Source organism: Pomacea canaliculata, linkage group LG7, assembly GCF_003073045.1.
Source record: "Pomacea canaliculata isolate SZHN2017 linkage group LG7, ASM307304v1, whole genome shotgun sequence".
In the NCBI taxonomy this organism is placed as follows: Eukaryota; Metazoa; Mollusca; class Gastropoda; order Architaenioglossa; family Ampullariidae; genus Pomacea; species Pomacea canaliculata.
In genome coordinates this window covers 23670138-23685971 of record NC_037596.1, presented here as the reverse complement: position 1 = coordinate 23685971, position 15834 = coordinate 23670138, and the positions used below count along the sequence as shown (strand labels likewise).

Below are 15834 nucleotides of genomic sequence, written 5' to 3'. Positions count from 1 at the left end.
AAACACTTAATTCCTGTTCCCATATCTTCTCTTCTTGTCGGAGGGCAGAGGGAGAGGATCTGTTACTGAACCGTAAGGTAAAGGTCATCCCCTGACCTTTTCAGGTCGGTGAGGTGTTAGAGACCTCACTTTTGTGAACCGTGCTGGACAATGAATTTGTTCTTTCACTGAATTGAAAGGCAGCAAAAAGAAAGATTGCTCTTTCAGTGAAAGGATTGAAAGGCCAGCGGCTGTAAAGAATGAAGGAAGGATGCGAAATCTTATCAAAGGGTCTACACCTCAGGGGTAGCGTTGGCTAGAGTGTAGTAATACATGTTACGGAGTTGAGAGAGTGTGAGGAAGGACAGACAAACTGAAATAACACAGATGTTTAGGGAGGAAAACATTCAGTGGCCACGAATAATCACAGCGCTGAAGGTAAGCGTCTACCTTACTCTAAATTCACGCAGAAGGTGTGACAGGTAAAAGGTAAAGGATGTTTGATCGAATCCCGCCTTTCGGCATGCGGTCTTTTACAGGTATAGGAAATAATTCTGCCTCAAAGAACAGTAGTAAACTGCAGCAGCACATCCCCTCCTTCTCACAGACACACACTTCTACGGCGACATAACTATGTTTACAGATAAACCTGCGGACACAATCTCACATAGTCACGTGTCACCGGCATGGTAATGTTTATTCCACGAGACACTGTTTACATCTGTCACTGCAGGGTTTTCCCCTTTGACCACAGAACCATTTACAACTGTAAAAGCATACTCTGAGGCCAGCACACAAATCTCATGTATGCAATACATTTAAGTAGATGAAACACTGATGTTGACAGCGGTTGTTTATTTGTTTATTTTGCAACGTGTCACTGCAAAGGTCAAAGTTATTGGTGTCAACCGCCGACAACAATGTAACGACAAACCCACGTCCAGAGGTCAGCAAAGTTGAGGCTGACCACATCCATCAGCGACCACCACAACAACTGGTTTACGGTTGCGGTTGAAAAAATTTCCAACAAATAAACTGTCCGTGCTAATTACTGAATTACCGACACTTCTACAGACAACTCACATTCAGCCAGCCACGATGCCAGGAAGAAGGTGTAAAAGACTTTTTTCTTGTCGCCAATTCGTCGAACAGCTCTCTTGCCCTAGTTTTTGTATAATAAACTCAATCTTAACCTAATTTCAGCAGTTTCTTCCGACTTTCTTTACTGCTATCCGCGGGAAGAAAACCAAAACATCACAGCAGTAACACGTTTCTCCTGTCTGTCGTGCAGGTGACTGATCACTCCAGACACTGGCATCTAATGTTAATCACTGACATGTCTCCTCTGCCGCTGACAGGTATGTCAGATGCTGTGAATCATTTCCAACCTCTCCTTGTACTCTGAATGCCAAATGCAATAGTTGTCGTAGTAAACTAACAAACAACATCCATAAACACAAATAAATCTGTTATTACATTAAAACACATTTATTTCACGCGCCTGGCTTTTGTCTCCCTTTCATTGGTTAAAGTTAGTGCTCTGCCTTATTATATATAAGTATTCCCGACATGCATCTCACTTAAGCTTATTTGTTGGTTTGTTTTTTTTTTATTTTAATTCCTGCCTTCTGTGTATCCTATGATTAAAAAATCCCAACAAACAAACAGAATCCAAAACACAAGTGAGTGTCCAGACCAAACCACTCACACCTCCGGCGCCAACTTGCCACCCGTTTGGCCAACACCACTTTCAAACGATAAGATAACGGCCACCCTTATGCTATAAATAGCTCTGGTGTTCGTTACGCTGGGTGGCGGGGGTGGGGAGGTAGGAGGAGGACCAGGCGGTGCTCATCAAAGACATTCCATTGCTGCATCCTTGCTTCTTACTCTCTTGACAAAGCTTTCAACCCTCGCTTGAAAGAATCTCCAAACCGCATTCTGCTGTCGGCCATTTCCCACAAAATGCACAGAAGGGTGGATAAAACTCGGAGATTACATGGCCAGTGGCGAGAAGTGTGGAAGAGCTTGTTATAATTATTAATATTGCACGAAGGTCCTAATTTGGGAGAGGAATTCATTCCCCAAAGTAAATTTGGAAGCACAATGGAACGAAGAACGTTTGTTACTGTATTATTTATTCGTCTGCAGTTTCATGGTGAACGTTGAATTCATAGACTCGTTCAGCCAAAAGACAAAATAAGACTTGAGTTGTATTTAAATAAAAATATTAATTAAATAAATTTATCATTTTCATAGGTCATAACAAGGTACGGATATATTTTGGGACAGAAATCCAGAATCATGAAAATAATAATAATCATAAAGAATTTCTTACCTTTGATGTCAAGCTGTGTTTCGATATATAAGTAAACTCCAAAAGCAGCCTCTGACCCCAACACTTCTGTACACTTTGTACACGTATACTCCGATCAAAGGTCGTAGAACTTTGGTGTAGGCAGCAAGTATCCACACGAGTTCAGTACTAGTATTTTTTATAACAGTTTATTCATTGTTATCACACCTCTTCGCTCCTGTCTGCCTCCAAAACAAACACAAGGAAAAAATCCCACAATCACGGTACGCAGTGGTAAACAAAACCATCCAGGACCCTCCTGGAAGGAGAGAAAAGATGAAGAGTAATTAGAGTTTAAACTGAGGGGAGGAGACGAAACTCTCTGGAAGCCACAAAAAGATCCTGGTCCCTTTTATTTTGACGGTGGACGAGTCTCGCCTGTTGTCTTTTTTCGGTTGGAAGCTCGGTTGTAACTGTGGTTGTAGGGCTAACTAAGCACAGGCCGTGGACGGACTAGCCCTATATTTCACAAAAATGGTTTCAATATTCAGCAGTACTCAATCAATAGTCCTCGTGGCTACAACATCCCTGTCTTCGTCTCTTCCGCCCCTCGGAGGTCGGCGACAATGGTGTCCTGCTCCACCAGCGACTACAACCACGACTCACCACAATGTCGCTGACCTTCCAGGACAGGAGTTCAAATATTCAGATCCTAGTACGAGCACAGACACATTAAAAAAAAATATCCACGATTGCTCACTTGTTTTCTGTTATCACTCGGAGAGACTGAAGAAAAACACGAAGGATAGGAGTGGTGAGGCCGCTGTATCCACACTGTGTTGCACACGCTCACTCACTCCTGCTTGGGTCAATGATGCGTGACGGCTGTTGTGACCGTGTGCTCCCTCGGCACGCACTTTCAGAATCCGCGTATTCTCGGCTCTATCCCCGAGTTACACAACTCCCGGTCGCGGTTGACTGACCTCCACCCGAACCAGTCTCTCCTTCACAAAAGAAAACACACTCTTGTCATCTTGTTGTGCCCGCGGCTCGGGTCCTTCGGGTGCGTAGTTGTAGTTGTTGTAGTAGTAGAAGTACTCCTCTGATCATACACACTCACACCCCCGACGGTGAAGACCTTTTATGATAACCTCCACGGCTGACCAGCCATCGGGAGGGCAGGACACGACCTCCTGGTTGCACAGAGAAAGTGGGCGGAGGGACGGTGGTGTGGAGAGAGAGAAGGAAAGTGTGAGTGTGTGTGTGGGGGACACAACACCACGGCAAGAGGAGGAGGAGGATACACAAGCACAGCTCTCTCCTCCCTAGCAGGACGGCTATGGGCAGGGTAGCGGTGCAGCCACAGTCTTGCCAGCTACCGATACCTCCAGTGGTTTTCGCGGACTGCGGCAGCCAACAAGATGACAAGGCCAGCGCGAGCGAGGCAGGGAGGGAGAGGAGGAACAGCGAGGCGGGGTGGCAATGTGAGTGGCTGGGTGGGCAAGGGAGCCGTTTGCGTTGTGCGCTGGGCGCGCGCGCTCGCTCGCCCGACGTCGATAGCCAGTAGTCCGCCCTTTGCCTCCTCTCGTCTGTGCGCGCGTGTGTCTCTCTCTTCTCCTCTCTTCTCGCGTTTTCTCGCCCTCTCGTCTGCTGGCTGGCTCTTCTTCTCTTTCTCTCTCTTTCCTCCCCTCGTTCTCTCTACTCCCCCTTCTCTCTCTCTCGCTTGCTCACCCTGCGCCAGTCAGGGCCGGGGCTCGTGCACCGTTCTGATGGCACAAGACGCCTTTCTGCTGCTGGTCCGGCACCGTTGGAATTGTCTCAGACACAACAGCCCAGGTCTCGGAGCCGCACGGTACTTTCTCTTGTTCCTTCACACCGCCGCCTTTTGTTGTGACCGAGGCCAGAGATGAGTTCCGAGAAACCTTTTAGCCCTAAGTGGCTTGCGTCCACAAGTTTTCGTGACCTCGGTCTTCGGGAACTGAGAACAATCTCAGACTTTGCTTCTTCTTCTTTTTCTTTTTTTTTATCTCTCTCTTCTTTTGTTCTTCTAGTTTTCTCCTCCCACCCTTTCTTCTGTTTGGCTTCGCTGAATCCTCTCGGACAAACCAAGAAACCAGCCTGGAAAAATAAAACCCCGGAGGAAAGATTCAAAGGATGAATTTTGTGTGTCTCGAGGTTTGTGAACACCGGAATCAGGAATTTAAATTCAAGTTTACCTCCCTTGACGTATTTCACCTTGACTAAATCCGCTGGTTTGGTGAAACTGTAAACACAGTCCTTCTATCAGAGGCTCGCGATGGCGAAATGTTTCTTGTCACCAGGACAACGCAGTCACGCCAATCAAATATGACCGGAATCCTCCTTGTCACATGACTGGTCCTCGTTATCAAGACGCCATGGAAGGATCCAAACCTCGGGACTGTCTTTTCGCACGGCCTTTCCGAGGACAAAGCCAAGTGCTACCCAGGTGATGGAGTCAGAGGTCAGCAGGGTAAAGAGTCATCTACACTTTCTACTGTTTTCCTGTCGGATGTCTGTGTCGTGTCTGTAGATGGAGTTAGATTCTCAGACGGTCTGGCTTTCCAGATCCTCAGGAGGGACCTGGAGTCGCGTGTATGACAGCGAAGTGGTTAACCTGAAACAAAGCAAACACTTGTGTGAATCATGCTTCGACAGCTGCTTGGTAGGATCGGAAAGGTGTTGATGATTGGTGAAGACAGGTGAGGGAGGACTGTGATCACCGGACATTTATGAAAGGGAAGAATAGTGGGAGGGTGGAGTTAAGGGTGGACAAGAAGACTGCGAAGGTCGTGAGGACAAATAGTCCTTAGTGTTTTGTCCACTCGTGTGCGCATGCGTGTACATGCACGAACAAGCATGCAGAACGCCGACAGGTGTGAAATCTGTGTTGAGTGCAATTTTTTTTCAAACTAGTTAAGTTTGTTTACACAAACGTAACCACACATCCAGTTGATATATACATACATCTTGTCAAACAAGCAAACATTCAGATACACAAGCAAACATTCGCACACTCATATATGTAATTACGAGAGAAAGAGATTATAATCATAATAAGTTTGAACGAAAAAGCAGAGTTCAAAGTGCGTTTCAAACAAAAACAAAGCAGGTAACAAAACTCTTAATAATAATAAGAGGTCTGTCCGTTAACCCCTTTGAAAATATTATAAGAAAGACAGGTCACTAAAACCTCAATCAAGAATATTTTTAATCCTGCAGAATTTCACTAATTAAATCCTTGGCTCCGTTCAGAAAGGATCACCACAACAAAATCACATCTTTGACGAGGAAAAAATCCTTTCTCTCATCCATTGAGTACACCTCTGAGTGTCAAGATGAAGTTTAAAAAAGATGGATTCAAAGGGTTAAAAAAGTCTCTGTCATATCATCTAAATGATTGAAACGAATGCTACAATGTAACGGTTGAATGTGTGTGAATCATTGCTTGTGATCATTTATCCGACGAGCTTGCATCACAAACGACAAATCTTTCCCACTAACACGAACACACACATTCACACATCTCACTTTAGAAAAAAAAACAACCTCCGAAGATGAAGAGGTTAATTAAGGCTTCCTACCTGTCACAGGAGGTCTGTGAGAATACAATCATCCGGAAGATAACTTTTTTATATTATTTTTTTCTCTCAGGACATGCCTTTCAACGGCACCTGCTTTTCTTGGTCTCGAACTTCGATGATGATTCATCGTCGTGTGTTCATTAACGACAACAATAGTTTCAAGTTTTCCCAGTGGGGGTAAAACGGACTGACTGCCTGTAGTCGTCCTTCTTGTCTCACAAACAAAAGACCTTTTGCACTCTTCTAAAAACTGATTAACTATCAATTTTTTTTTGCGGTGGGGTTTTTTTTGTTTGTTTTTTGTGCTGAGCGTTGATGTTTAGGGAGGAGAGGAGTAAAAACATTTAAACGCCTACACACCGAGACTAACACACTCTCCCCTCGTCCTTCCATCCGTCCACGAGCCAACGTTTCCCACCTTCAAAACAAAAGCTGTAAAAACAAGCTGCCACATGGAACAGCTCTCGGAGACGGAGGAAACAATGCAAGAAAAAGCCTCCGAATAGTGACTTTGATCAATGCAGGAGGAAACAGGAGAAGAATGGCTCTATGAGAAGCCCACTGCATTCCACAATAATTTCGCCATTAACACCTAATAATCCGTCCTTTCGCCTCTAATTTCGGGCTGACCCCAAATTAGCATATTTGGGTATGGCCATTTTTTTTTCCAGTCTCTCTTTTTCCTAACCTCCTTTATCCTCCAGTCTTTTGACACATGGTTCCAACCCCACCCCAGGTTTGACAAAGAAAAGAGAAAATGACGTTTAATTTCAAATTCCATTAAAAGTGGTTTGTGGTGGCATGCAAAGAACAAAGAACAAGTTGACTACAATAATCCGTGAGTGTGTGTGTAAAAACGTGGACACTTTAAATGCATGTGTGGACTTTAAATGTGAAGTCGCAATGCCATCATGAGGGGAGAGAAAAAAAATATCATTTGATTATTCACTTCTCTCTTCTCACATTCAGAAACAATAAAGCAGCAGGCAGACCTCCTCCACTACCTCCCACCAACTCTTCCCCTCATCCCCCATACTTTCCCTCAAAACAAATGATTGGCTGTTAGCGCTCTCACAAATCGCAGAAAATAAAAACATCGGCGACACGTAACAAGGGACAAACGTCACCGGCGAGCGCTCGGCGAAACGATGTCACGCGCTTGTGTCGCGAGCGGCAGCGGAGGGCAGTCGGTGCACGCAGCAGCTTTGTAGCATCGCGACCCCTTTAATCGCCAGCTGCTGGGAGGCCGTGCAGCCAGCGAGTGAGACGTGTGCAGAAAGCGCCACGACAGCTCAGCGAACAAACCGAAGCAGCGCTTGTTCAAACATTGTTTTCCTGATCAGGCAGTTAAAGTAAATTAGTTGCTTTTCCCGCTTTTAATTACAGAAAAAGCGCACGTGGGGTGAAAGAAAAAAAAAACTAACTTGAAACGGTTGACGAATACCATCGATTTATGCTGGTCTTGGACGACGGGGTCATGGATACGATTTTAATGCGAGTTTTGTTTCGCGCGAAGTAGAAAGAAAACAAAAAACATGTTTTTAAAAACGAGTTTTGATTAAACTGCTTTTCGTCAACGTTTCGCCAGATGTCGAACGAAAACACAAACACACACACTGACGCATGCTTGACACTGGTCGTTCACCAATATTTTTAATGAAGACAGTGATGCAACACCCGGTATAGTCATTTCCGGCTCCAGTGCGCATGTCTATGCGTTTATCTCCCCGCCCGTGAGAACGATGACCTTGTCACATTCACTGACGGAGTGGTCCGACCTACCAAACGCCGCGCTGCTCGCTTTCTGTGTTCGATATCTGTCATATTCAGAGCTGGCAGGTCGTCAGCATCCACCCTACCTGGCGAGAGAGGAGGGACAGGGGTCCCAACGACGCATGCGCGAGCTGAAACCGATTTAATCCTCACCATAAGATTCAAAAAGTCGTTGGGTGCTTTTTCACGTGACTTGGGTCACGCTGCTCACAATGGCTGATAGGGGTGGCAGATGGTCCAGTGCGTGACATGGGAAGTTCTGCAACGAGACTTCGACGAGAGGCTACGATGTTGTCTCGTGACAACCAATGTTTCATTTTTTGCCAATGCCGACGGAGCTGCTCCGTAAGTTAACGATAATTATTTATTTACCAATTCGGAAAATTATCTCTTTTTGAGACTACCTCGTCCAGAATTAGAAAAATTAAAAGCAGACAATACTTAACAACTTACAAAGAACTTTTTATATATATTCTTCGAATGTAGTTTTTTTTTTTTTTTTTAGGCCCTTTCACCCCTCCTGGGGCATAGGCCATCGACTACAGTCTTAACTGTTGTCGATGTTTCGGTAGCAAGGATTTGTTTTTTTTTTACGGGGTGGGGGTGCTGGCCCCACGCCCAACCCTCCTCCTTTTTCAGCCGGGCTTGGGACCGTCCTTGGCGGATGGCGGCCAGCCCTGTAAACAGATGCCACGTGCAGAGAAAGAACAGCGTGCCCGAGACGAGAAATGAACTCAGGGCAGCCAACCTTCACTGTATTGGTGACAGGCGCTAACAGCGCTAACCGTTGCGCCACCGGGCCGCCTTTCGAATGTAGTACTTGTTATAAAATCCCGAACCTCACCTGCACACCTGCACACAGATTTGCATAATTAATAAGCACATAGAGAGAAAGAGAAAAAAATATGCATAAAGAGAAAGGGGACCCATATGGCGGAAGACTGATGCGTCTGGGTTGTGAAGGATGTATTCCGCGGAGCCGGTGGTTATCAATTATTTTTGTGCGTCTCGCAAGCCATCCTGCTCGCCGGTTCCGTTCGTTGAACCGCTACTAACTGTCTCCAGGCAAAGGACCCTCGAGACTACTGCGACATCATGGCCGACACTTCTGCTCCACGAAAGTAACTTATATTTCAGTTTCATAGTCTCAGTGTCGAGGGTTGAAGGTAGAAGAAAGAAGTCCGACCTTCTGTCTCACACACACATACACTCTACCCTGAACAGCAGGAACATTTCACCCCAGATGCATACGCTAAAAGCCTCCCTTCAGAGTCCGAGCTGTCTTCGTCGTACAGACGACTTCTTCCTCTGGGCGCCCGCCACCAGCATCGGCAGCTTTGAAAGATGGCTTACGGTCTGCTGCCTGCACACCAGAGTGTCGCAGCCACCCGGCAGTTAACGTTTGTTGGGGCGGCCGGCCCGCCGTTTGTGGGTGTCCCAGACGGCACATGCCTGGTGCCCGACTCCCCTTTTCTGACGTCTGAGTGGACAACATCAAAGCCCGTCACTGAACGATAAACACAGTTCTAGTGACAGAGAGAAATAGGGAGGAAAATGAAGATCACGCAAAATCTAGCAAGAATGCACGTCCTCCTTGTTCGTTTTCTTGTTGATTTTTTTTTTGTTTTTTTTTTTCCTTTCTTCCCCATCTTCTTCATCTATGAAGAAAGGGTGATCACGCCAAATGCGACATCCTGGACAAGTAGATAAAAATAGAAAAAATACGTGACTCGTTTTGGGAGTGATTTTGTTTATCTACTCGTTCCGGATGTCACTTTGGGAGTGCTCGTCATTCATTCCTGCTCGTCATTCATTCCGCTAACTGACCAATCAACGCATGGTCATGTGATGTGCCATATATGGTCAAACCCTACTCCGTGATAGAAGGACACGTGACTACCGATGTGGGATCGATAAGTGACGGCGATGTGCCAAGCGGGCTGACACCCCCCGCGGTCAATCCCGGACCGGTGGCTCTGCGCATATTGTGTGCACTACGATTTTCTTTCTCTCTTTCCTTCCTTCTGTTAAATCCAGTCATTTGTTAATGAGTTCAGGTGGTCGATCGCACGCTCCTGACGACAAAAGCATGAGCGCCGTTGAAATATTATTGCGAACATTATCTGTCGTCGGTGACGAGTGCAGACGGCTTAAGCATCCTTTTCTCGTGCACCTGTCACTGTAATACATTTGTTTCATTTCTCTTTCTTTAAACGAGACAAGTCGAGACCATGAACAGATGGGAACACATTGTATCAATAATTATTTTCATCTCCGATTTCAATGTATATGACCCTGCTGTTAGTAGTCAGAAGACTGTGCATCAAAAGCTTTGATAATATCATGGTCAAACAAACACTAATTATACTATTTTATTTTCTTTGTTTTCCGAATTTATTTAGATTGCAGTCGATTAATGTCCGCAGGTAATTGCCTTTTTAATGACTGGAAAACTGTTACAAATTATCTTAACTATTGACGACAACAGCCTTACAGACATTGTATCATCCTGCTGGCACTTAAAACCCATCCTAGGAACATGAGCAATCCTTGATAGGTATTCAACAGCCCACCAAACCAAAAGGGAGATGTTGTGAGCAAACCACAGTTGTGTTCTCCATTTTTCTAAATTATGTCTCGCGTGGACTGCGGTACTAAAACGGTTGGACGGTTCAACTCCCACGCCGACCGGAGCAGGAAAAAAAGGGAGTTAGAAGAAAAAAAAAATGAACTGGAAGGGAAAAAACTGTCAACAGCAAACTGCAGGCACGGGCTATAAAATCTGAGCAAACAGCACCGACCATTGTAAACCAGCTGTTGCCTTGTGTCGGGATATTGAACACAGAATTACCTGTCGGCCGACAACTTCTATCGCCGCTAGGAGGCGTGCGTGAACGCCTGTCAGCCAATGGAAAGCAGTACATTGGGCACAGCAACAATCGTCTCAATTTCCCGAAAACGGCAAAAACAATGGGAGAGAAGAAGCCTGTTAATTTGAGGCCGCCATGAAGACGGTCCTACAAGTCAGAGTGTCGTTAGAAAAACGCCAGGTCATTACCTGCCAGTTATTTCCTTCCTCGCCATTGCCGCCGTCCTCTTCATCAAGCCGGTCCCGTTACACGGAAGGATTCTAGACACGGTGAAAATGTTCTTACCATGATAAGATAAAATAACAGAAATTTTTTGTGACATTTATGGTGGAGTGCAACATGGGAAAATAACGAGACAAACTCCAGGCAAAGCAAATAAAGTTTTATGAGTGTGTGAACGAGAAAGAGATTATTAAAGTAGAAATGAATGAATAACGGTCTCTCCTTCTCTTGTTCTATCGTTCCCAATTAAAAAATTACATTGAAAATCGCGAAGGATTAAACACCACTCATGCTTATCTGCAAATATCAATGAGATTTGAACGATTTGTTCGCCAGGACCAACATTTTGTGGACAAGGTCTTCAAGGCAGCCACCCGAGTAATGGAAGGTATGTGTTAAACTGTGGCGCCACAAAACATGTATGCAAAATTTCTAATATTATATATTATTGATATCACATTTTATAAATATAACATCTGTATGGTGAGCTAGTATATATAGATAAAGCTCAGCTTCATGTACATCGCTCAGAAACATTCGCTCGCAATGCTTCACTAAGCACGAGGACAACAAAAGAATAACAGAAACTTTTCTTTTTGGTAATACTCTGAGAAAAAAAAAAAATGCCGAGAATGGCACAAAAAGCTATGACCCCTGAGGCAATGTTCCCCTGCTTCTCTTCCCCCCACCAAGCACATTTTTCTCCTTCAAATATGGCAAATCCCCATTCACCAAGCAAACACATTGCCACGCGCCACTTTTGTTGAAAGTCTAAGACCTGTCTTGGAAAGCCCAGCGGATCAATCTCCTTTGTTATTAAAATGGCGAGGCTTTGTTTCCCGCACGCCGCAAGTGTTGGCATGTGCAAGTATTCCACACACTTCTCTGTTATTTTAATTCGCCTACTGCAACAGCAAACACAAAGCCAGCGATAATATTTTACCAGCATTCCAATTCCCGTTTCATTTACCGTCCCGCCTCAAGCTAATCCGGCCTGGTTCCTTTGATATCGCCCTGCGAAATAATGTCCGCAGTTCAGGGTCTGTAGCTGAGGGCGATCAGCTCCCAATGTGCGTAACACATGCAAGAGGTCCACAACCAATCAGCGACGTCGTCAGGACGGCCATCTTGAATGCTAGCGAGAATTGACGAGATGAGGAATGCAGTATCAGGAAAATTTGGGATTGTCTCGTGGATTGTGTTGCAAGCCACAGGCGTGCGTGTCGTGACCTCGTAAACCTGTGTGCTGTGTCCTTTGTAGGTCATGCCCTTTGTGAACCTGTGTGCTATGTAGGTCATGTCCTTTGTAAACCTGAGTGTTATGTCCTTTGTAGATCATGTCCTTTGTGAACATGTGTGCTAGGTCCTTTGTAGGTCATGTCCTTTGTAAGCCTTGTGTACTTTTTGTAAGTCTTGTAACATGTCCTTTATAAGCCTTGTATCATGTCCTTTGTAATCCTTGTGTCATGTCCTTTGTGAATCTTGTGTGTCGTGTCCTTTGTGGGTCCTGTGTGCTAGGTCCTTTGTAGGTCATGTCCTTTGTAAACCTTGTGTATTTTTTGTAAGTTGTGTCATGTCCTTTGTGAGTCTTGTGTGTCATGTCCTTTGTAAGTCTTGAGTGTCATGCCCTTTGTGGATCTTGAATACCAAACCTTTTGTAAAATATTGCCTGGTATGTATTTGTAAACCTATGTACTACTTTTTCCCGACTGTGTCATGGACTTTGTTAACCTTATAACAATCTTGTTTTTGTAAAAATTGTGATTTCCATTGTACACCTTGTCAAGATCTTGTAAAACTTATGTGACATGCCCCTTGTAAACCAACATCACTCCCTTTCTTGCCTTGTAGGTCACGTGTTTGTTAATCTTCTGTCACACATCCTGTGTACTACTTTCTTGTAAACCATATCTCAAGCCCTTTGTATGCCACGTTTGTCTGAAGTATGCAGGTCGCGCCTCCAATAATACAGACTTGTAGGAAGTTAATTTATCCTTTTTCTCGTTTCTATTCCTCTTTCTCTCACATCTTTCAAGCCTTCCTCTTCTTTCTCTTCCTTTCCTCCCCCGCTCTCTCATTTCCTGCTCTCTCTCCATCTCTGTCAATGAGCCCTCAATGAAGCACTGTCAACATTCGCACGGCCCCTACCCGGCTCGGGGTGCGGGGTGCGACAGGCCAGCGACTTACAACTAATCCAAAAGTCAGCAACAAGGTGCAAGGAGTGCTAGTCGGCACGCACCACAGCGGCTGATCAAACATTGTGCCCCCAGCTCTCGCCATTAACACGCTAACCTCGGGGGCGGACGGCAAGCGGCCATTCCACCCCACCCTACTCCCCCACTCACCCGGGCAACAGCACGTTCGCCACTTTACCTCAGAGGCCGGGTACATGCCGGGACAGAGGGGTAGCTTCGGTTTACTCAAATATTAGGGAACATTTTTTTTTTAATTTTTACACAGGAAAGTGAGTGTGCAAAGAGGTCAACAGCTCTGATTTCAGGAAACTGCAGATATGAATAATGATTGGATAAAATAAATAAATAAAATTAGAGCAGAAAAACAACCACTGCAATGAAAATAATCAGTTAGGTTTATGAGGCTTATCAAGCATCGATCTTATGAAATCGTCGTCAATCCCTTTATACCGCAGCCACCCCACCCTAGCCCTCCGTCCGTTCCCTATATACTATACACTATGCACTATACACTATAACTATACACTATACAGTCTACACTATACAATATGGATCCCTAGCGCCTGACAGTTGCGACGAAGTCCACACCATCGGCTCCCATTGTGTCACGTGTGCAGCGCGCCTGCGGGCACCTGGCAGTCGCAATACACTTTCATCACATATTATTATCGATTGTCTCCTCTCACATCAACAAAAAAAGAAAGAGTGAAAGAAAAGTTTCCATGGCATGCAGATAGCACGCCATTGCACTAAGCAGCTTGCTGAGTCATCAATGGAAGGCCAGGGAGGAGGATGTGAGGAGGGTAGGGTTGAGGAGGGGGAGAGATAGGGACAGGAGGGGGTAACTCACGCACGTAGTTCCATGCTGACCATGACCTACTCTTGAGGTCAGGGATTCCGCCACCCCTTCCCTCCCCCTACCCCTCAACCACCCTACAGCCAATCAAAGCAGGTCGATAAATGCCTGTGCACCGCAGAGGGGAAACAACTCATGAACTGGGTGGGTGGGAGGATAGTTTGGGTGGATGGATGGACTGTGGCGGGGTGGGCAGAGCAATATGTTTATTTATTCGCTCATCATGCCTGTGATGGGGCTGTATCGTTCTCTGGTATCGATGGGAGGTAGTCACTCAGTTCCTCCACCTGCATCACTTCGGCAGGGAATCGAGGAGGGTGGGGATAGGGGTGGGGAATCGTTAGATGATAAAATAAAGGCAAGGTAAGAATTATATCGTTGGCGCCAGATTAATCGTGTGGACGACAACCTGTGTGTGGGCGGTCAACCGTGCTGGCAGGATGGTTGGGAGGTCAAGTGGACGAGGGACAGGTAGACACGTTTGTTTCTTCTGTGAAAGGAATTCACACTGAGGTACACCGTGCTGACATCACCTGATCGATTGGTGTCAGAAGAAAATAATTAAATTAGCAACGCTTAAAGTCATTAACCCACAGCCTAAGGGTTGGAGAGAAAGAGACTCTGAAACTTCCATCTAACAATGCTATTTCTCCTGAAACCTCTAATTACATCAACGAATTAGATACACATATACTGACATATAGACACGTCGATAAACTTATACTGAAATATGTACATCTATACATGTATAGACATATTCAAACGGATACACATACACTAGCAACACACACACACAAGGTCCAACGCCTCCGTTCATCAGCCATTACACAGGTGTGAGCATCGTCTATCATCTGTAAATGTTTTCAACGTGCATCCAACAGTCGAAATGACGTCACAAACCGCTTGTTCTGAGTGACAGACTGTCTCGTGGGTGTTAATTCGGACTTCCTGGACAGAGGAAGTGAGGAGGACCAGAGACCAAGAGAATGGTGGACAAGGAGACTGACAGGTCACTCGCTCACAGACGTGGACGTCCGACTGTCGCGGCATCAGTGGGCGACCTGCGTGCCGGCACTCAATACATCCCCACCATCGCTCCCCCAACCTTAGCCTCCAGTCCCTGGGGATCGATGGACTTGTGATTCTGAGGACACGCACCGACAAGGAACTAGTGGGAGGAGGAGGCGGGGGACATACCTAACAGCCTCGCAGACGTGTGATGGGGCGGCAATCTCCTGTAGGTTTCCAATGCCAACAGAAGTCCAACACGACATCCATGGTGCTCGGTAGTCTTGTGGTTAACACACTTGTCATCACTGAAAAAATATGTGCTGGGTTCACATCCCGTCTCGGGATAGTCTCTACGAAAGTGGATCGAAGACATGCTGCTGGAGGACCCAACAACACCGCCAAAATCACCCGGATGTAGCTGAACTCACACACAGGGAAGACTTCTCTTACCCAACATTCCCCTCTCTGATGTCCTTGGTCGCGACAGCTGCGGAAACAGCTTCGCCTAACGGCTTTCAACAGCTCCCCGACAAACTTTAGTCGTCCGTCTTCTGCACCTCTTGGAACTATTCCCGCCATGGGGAGGAAAAAGTCTTTGAACTGAACATTAAAAGATTTCGTGTCAACTTTCTTTTAAAACCTACATCCACATCTTTGCTTGGTTTATAAGCAGCGCGGCTTTTGTACACCTATTCCTGTGCTTTGGTGATGCAAGTACGTGTGGCCTGCGTGAGTTATCTTTCCTTTGATCGGGTTGGTGAAGGAGGGACGGCGGGAGGATTGTTCTGGGGGTTGTTGCGATTAGACATGGATAGGTAGATACAGGTAGCCAAGAGGAGGGAGACAGAGGAAAGTGCAGGCTGGCGCAGGTAAGTGTAGGTAGACAAAGGTAGTTATAAAAATTTGCAGATACAAAACGGGTAGATGCAGACTGACACAGACAAATGTTACAGAAATCGAGGGTGGATGCAGGTAGGTTCAGGTTGGCACGGGGAGATACAGCGAAATACAGGTAGACACAGGTACATCT

General features: G+C 45.7%; 1 protein-coding gene across 8 annotated transcripts in view; it reads right to left on the bottom strand.

Moving 5' to 3' along the window:
- The window catches only part of LOC112568014 (roundabout homolog 1-like), a 278799-nt gene that overhangs the window by 147777 nt on the left and 115188 nt on the right, over nucleotides 1-15834 (bottom strand). For all 8 annotated transcript variants that reach the window (XM_025244995.1, XM_025244993.1, XM_025244994.1 and 5 more), the window contains one exon: nucleotides 2318-4910. The gene's annotated coding sequence lies outside the window, so the exon portion shown is untranslated. The remainder of the gene's footprint in view (nucleotides 1-2317; nucleotides 4911-15834) is intronic.